A 6,739-nucleotide genomic window follows, 5' to 3' on the forward strand; every position below is an offset into this window, starting at 1 on the left:
CATATCAGGCTGCGATGATATCGCTGTTTCAAGTAGTGAGAAAAGTAATTAGTCGCATTATTCTTCTGCTAAAGGGAGGATGGAGATCCATACGATTTTCCCATTTCAATTTTCATGTTTATTCATGCATCATTTTTTTGATCAACGCATTAACTTCTCGCAGCATTCTGAAATATATATATACAGTATTATTTTTTTAATATCAATGTCGGATACGAGAGACTGAAAACCAGACAACAATTGAAGCAAGATTGAAAGGCAAATCACCTGCTGATATACACTCGTGAACTAATTTACAATGACCACCCCGCCTATTTTCCGCCAATCAAAATGTACAGTCACCGAAAACAAACCACTATTGGCTATTATTCTGGTATTGGAGAGTTTTGTGGGGACATCACTGGGTGCTCTCAACGTCCATGAACACATCGCTAAGCCTAACCTGGATAATGTTTCAGACCAGGTATGGCTCTATATGGGTTGGAGATATCCAACCATTCCATGTGACATGCTGGTTGACTAATTCTCCTGATTTGAACTCATCGCACATTTGTGGAATAATGTGAAAGGCAGGTCGAACACAAGCGCTTCTCTTATTTCCTGACGTCCGAAACGTTATTCTATCTAGTTGGTTCATTCATTTTGGACAGTAAGCCAATGGACCCTATTTTAAAAAGCAAATGAAAAAAAGAAAAAAGACACAGCTTAACCTGCGATTACAACATATTAACATAGAAGAAAATAAAAGTGTGGAATCTCTTTGGAATAGCTTAAAAAATGCCATCGTAACAACAAGTATTGAAGAAGTAGGTTATGTGAATAATATAAAACAACGGGAATGGATGACAGATGAGATTCTTTCTCTTATTGATACAAGAAGAATGTACAAAAACAAAGACCTAACCAGGTATACAGAAACACAAAACATCATCAAGAAAAAAATAAAAGAAGCCAAGGAAAATTGGATGAAAAATTTATGTACTGAAATTGAACTGCTTCAGAAGAAACATGATAATTTCAATATGTATAAGAAAATCAACGAAATTTCCGGAAAACTGAGGAAAAAGCAAATAGTATCTCTAAGAGACGAAAATGGAAAAATAGTTCTAGAAGAAGAGAATAAAGCACAGATTTGGATAAAATATGTAACAGAACTTTTCAATGATACTAGACAGAAGCCTTTAGATATAAAAGATAACATTCAAGGACCAGCAATCATGAAATGCGAAATAGAGAATGCTATACGAACAAGTAAAACAGGAAAAGCTAGTGGACCAGATGGTGTGCAAACAGAATTTTTTAAATTAATAGAACCAGATAACATCAAACGTCTTGAAAAACTATTTAATAAAATATATGAAAGAGATGAATTTCCATCAGATTGGCTCAAATCTACATTTATCACTGTCCCAAAGAAACCCAAAGCGAATTCCTGTGGTGACTTCCGACTTATTAGTCTATTGAGCCAAACATTAAAAATATTCTTGAAAGTAATTCAAAATCGCATTTATAGAAAAAGTGAAGAAACTCTAAGTGAAACACAATTCGGCTTTCGGGATGGTTTTGGTACTAGAGAGGCCCTTTTCTGTACCCAAATATTGATACAAAAATGCATAGAAAAACAGAAATCTGTCTTTATGTGTTTCATAGATTTTGAAAAAGCATTCGACAAAGTCAGACACACTAACTTAATAGAAGTCCTTCAACAAATAAGGCTAGACGAACAAGACATAAGACTAATAACAAATCTGTATTGGAATCAGTCAGCTACCGTTCAATTAGACAACATTACCACCAGTGATATTAACAACAAAAGAGGAGTGAGACAAGGATGTGTGCTCTCACCACTCCTGTTCAACATATACGCAGAGGTAATCTTTAAAAAAGCATTGGAAGAATGTCCAGAGGAATCACAATAAATGGAAAGATTGTTAACAACCTACGATATGCAGATAACACCGTGCTAATTGTAGATAATATTATGGATGTCCAAAAACTCATTGACAGAGTATACATAGAAAGCCAAAGAATGGGAATAAATATAAACATCAACATGACAAAATACATGATCATCAGCAAACATCCAGCCTCATCAATGAAACTGACACTCAATGGGAAAAATATTGATCAAATGTCAAGATATAAATATCTTGGTTGCTGGCTCAATGAACGGTGGGATCCAGAAATAGATATGAAGACAAGGATTGAAGTTGCACGGCATTCCTTCATGAAAATGAGAACACTATTCTGCAATAAAGACCTAAACATGGAAGTCAGATGCCGAATGCTGAAATGCTACATCTGGTCTATTCTGCTCTATGGAGTTGAAACATGGACATTGAAGGCGACAACCATCAAGAAAATCGAAGCCTTTGAGATGTGACTATTCAGAAGAATGCTAAAGATATCATGGACAGAAAAAATTACCAATGTAGATGTCTTAAAATCCATAGGCAAAGCTAAACATCTTGTACAAATAATCAAGAAACGAAAAACATCATATCTTGGCCACATCATGAGAAACAGTAAATACCAACTTCTACAAACTATTTTGGTAGGAAGAATTGATAGCAAAGGAACTAGAGGAATAAAAAGAATATCATGGTTTGACAACATCAAGACGTGGACAGGAAAGAGCAGTGCAACTACTCAGATTAACACTAGAGCGCAGTTTGTTCGCCAAGATGGTCGCTGACCTTCGATAGAAGATAGCACAATAAGAAGAAGAACATAATTAAAGAACATTCCATTTATCTGAGACTGAAACTCTTTGAACAAGCGGAGTGGAGTTTTGTAAACAGTTGATTTATATCAGGCATCTCAGAGACATCATTTTGATGTGGGACTTGTAGTTATTCTCTAAAGTGGGCGTATTGCTTTTATTATCAAAAAAGGAACAGGAAAAGACACAGCAGGATATAAAGTAGCCATTTCATAGACATTTAAAGTATCATTTGTTCCTACTTCATTAAATTACAGATCAAATACTAAGCATGATCAATATATAACTGAAGTGGAAAGTAACTTTGAAAAAAATAAAAAACAATAAATTCTTTCCTAAGAAAACTTCCATTTAGAAGGCACGTGTTCCTTTTTTTGAACAACAGGATATCTTGCTGATTTTTTTTATGTTAGTGTTAATAGTTTTATCAAATTAAACGGTAATTACTGAAGATGAAGAGAGAGCGAGAGAACGGTAACATTGAACATTGTCACCTGGTTTTCTATTAAGCGTGTTGTAAAATCTTCAATTATAATGTGGTTCTGTCATTGCAGAATACGGTCCTCGAACGAAAGTCTTACACTTCTTGTTTGACGAACTACCAATAAACGGATCATCTCGTTCAGATGAAAGTAAGTAACACATCTGTTTCTGGTTCACCTTCTACCTCACATATTTTCTACTTTTCTATACATAATACTCTAGACCAGAACTCATAAACAATAAACAGAATATCATAAAGTACATTTATGATAGAGAGAAAACCGGTCTATTTCTTTTTTTCGCAGCTGCTAGACACCAGTTTCCTTCCCTAAAAATTGTAGGTGGGACTGACGGGGATCTCCACAGTTGGCCATGGAAGGTAAGTGAAGAAATATCTAATTCAGTAAATGTATTCAGAAGTGTTTATAAATCTATAGTAGACAATGTGTCCTTCACCTCTGGATAATAAAATTTATTTTATTATTCTAATGTTTAAACAGAGTGGGAAAGGAAAGATTTGCAAAACAAATGTTCTCTGACAGGTTGGCAGGAAAACAACTCAGAGGAAGACCAAGATATAAGTGGATTGATACGGTAAAAAGTGCCTTAAGAAGATAAAAATAAAAGAGCTGGTAATGTTGGAGTCTGGACAAGTAACAGACTGATTTGGAGGAAAATTGTAGAAGGGAATTTAGTAATCCTGACGTCCCTTGAGGGTACATGTCAGAAATTTGATGATGGTGAAGATGATTACCGTTTAATGCACTAAATATTTGAAATATTCACCTTAAATTGATCAAACGGAAAACTATTAAATAAAAATATTAGAAATATATTTCATTGGTTATTCAATTACATTAAATTACATGAGTGTCTTGTATTTTGTTTCTTCAAAAACTTGTTTGGAAGTCCTGAAAATTATACACATATGTAATAATACATCCAAGATCCTCAATTAACAATTCTATTTTGTATGAGGAACAATAACAACCATTTTATTGTAATATTTTTCTCTTATTTATAGTAAATTCAATTAAAGCGAATACGTACCAGGACCAAGTGAAAGAAGCACTTCAACTCTGTAGTAGTTATCCAATTCATCAACTTTAAAAAACTAGTTACAGAAAAAAATCATCAATCCCCACATGGCTTTCAAAAATATGAGTTCCGTTTATACTCGAATAATTTGTGCCATCAAAAAGCAACCGTTTTTCCTCTTTCTTTTCGCTACTGATTTTATTTAACTCTTTTAATGAACGTCACTCTTAATCTTTCTGTATATTGGTTTCCGAAAGATTATTTCTGTTTCTGATACAGGTAGCAATATTCAGCAACGAGAGCTTTCAATGCACTGGAACTCTTATTAGTAGAAAATATGTACTGATTGCTGCCCAGTGTTTTTTCAATGAAACGTAAGTATTCTTGTAATCTTGCCATTTATTAAGAACTCATTTCGAATAGTTAGATAATTCCTTATTGGTTACATATGGTTACAATATTTTCACGAAGGTTTCCTTTTATTTCTTATGTCAGGGATATTCCTTACTTGTTTATTTGGGATCACTTGAATCCCGAGATGGAACACCGTATGAAGTGCGACGCGTAATACTGCACGAAAATTTCTCGTTTATCAATTTCCAGAACGATATTGTTTTGATCGAACTGTCGGAAGAGGCCAAACTCAGCAGGAAAGTATTTCCTATCTGTCTTCCCCCACCATCGTTGTCAGATCTCTCATACATCAAAGAGAAAGCCATGGTCACAGGAGGGGGGATACACCATATTTAGTAGGTTTATTTCAGCCATTTTTCTTTCTACGCAAGGACTAACTACATGTTTTTCCCCCTTACCAGATTGAACAACGATAAACTTCAGCAGGCCGAAATCCCAACGGTATTAAATTCGGTGTGGAACGCGACACATGATAGGATATTAAATTTTTTTTTTACTAGATGGCGTTGTCAGCAGCATGTTATGCGCTGGTGATCTAGTTGGTGTGTGCATGGTGAGTAATCCGTAATATTCTTCTAGTTCAGTTCAGGATTCACTTGTGTGTAGTTACATTTATATATATATCACACGACAATGAACGTGTGAGGCAAGGGGTTAGTTTCTAAGAGCAGATGCATATGGAATACGAGAGCAGTGTGAGAAATTGGGTGGATGCCATTGGGCTGAACTGCATATGTGTAAAGACCAACATCTACTCTTTCTGGTTCTTAAGTCCATCTAGTAACTTAAGCGTTCTGACATCCCTAGTTTAGTTCGTTTTCTTTTTTTAATTTTATATTGGATTGTAAACAAAAACTTCGATACTTATATATACTTATATATATATATAAGATTTCAAATAAGTCTTTGAAATCTTATATATATATAAGTATATATATATATATATATATATATATATATATATAAGGATAAGTTTCGTTTTAAGAAAAGCCTAATAAAAATATGTGCAGTTGTTAAAAATATGACTTTCAGACAATATTTTATCCAAATGACGTCGAAAAACTAACGGTGCATGAGCGCCACCTACAGTAATCAATTGCCTGAGCAAAAGAATGCATTGATTATATTTCTCAGTACACAAAATCATTTTTTCCCCTCCTCTTTAATTCTAACAATTACCAGAATATAAGTTTCAAAGAAACTGGGGAAGGAAGGGTTATGAAAATAGAAATATTCCTTCGACTACAAATCATATACTTACAATCCACGAAAGCTCTGGGTAAGAAGCGTAGCTACAGGGGGGTCGGAGCCGGGGGGCTCCGTCCCGGGCAACACTTTGAACGTTTTTGAACTTTTGTAGTTAATTCTAAAATACAGTGTCGAGAACTCATTTCCATAATGCTACTGCGAATTTTTCTCACAATTGCTGTAAGTGTTGCTAGTTGTGAGAGGAGTTTTTCTAAATTAAAATTGATTACGAATTACCTACATTACTATGAAACAGACTTCGCCAATGTCATCGACGATTTTGCGAACAGAAAAGCAAGAAAAATAACATTTTAGAATGTTGGAATTAAATTACTTCAGTATAAAGAGCTAATAAGCTTCATTTCGGCAATGAAAACATTACTTAAATTAAGGGGATATTAAATCCGACGTAGTTTTAAAACCGAATAAGAAACTCAAAGATTGGAATCAGAGAGTTTCTTGCCGAATATAGTAAACTATAAAGTATCGGCGAACACTAGCGTTAGCCAATGCAAGTGATCCCAGTACGTAGTACAATACTGGGCAGCTCGTTGCAAAGGTGGAGGAAGAAGTTCAGATCGCTATTCTTAGGTATTTTCCATAATGTAAAAACACATTTCCTAGGAAATGTATGCTGTTATTACATTATGGAGAGAGGTCACTACCCAGACCGGTTTCAGCCTTATGAGTAAGTAAAGCCGTCTCTAAAAATTCGGACGATCCCTAGGCCACTCAATCGTGGGCGAAAGACCGTCCATCTCAGCGTTGGCTCCACTCAGTGATGGCCTTCCACCCACACGCCACCACCGAGCAGAACCGCTCAAATTCCGAAGG

The sequence above is a fragment of the Typopeltis vanoorti genome, chromosome 15 (genome assembly GCF_054136105.1).
Source record: "Typopeltis vanoorti isolate ZY-2024b chromosome 15, IOZ_Tvanoo_1.0, whole genome shotgun sequence".
NCBI classification, from domain to species: Eukaryota; Metazoa; Arthropoda; class Arachnida; order Uropygi; family Thelyphonidae; genus Typopeltis; species Typopeltis vanoorti.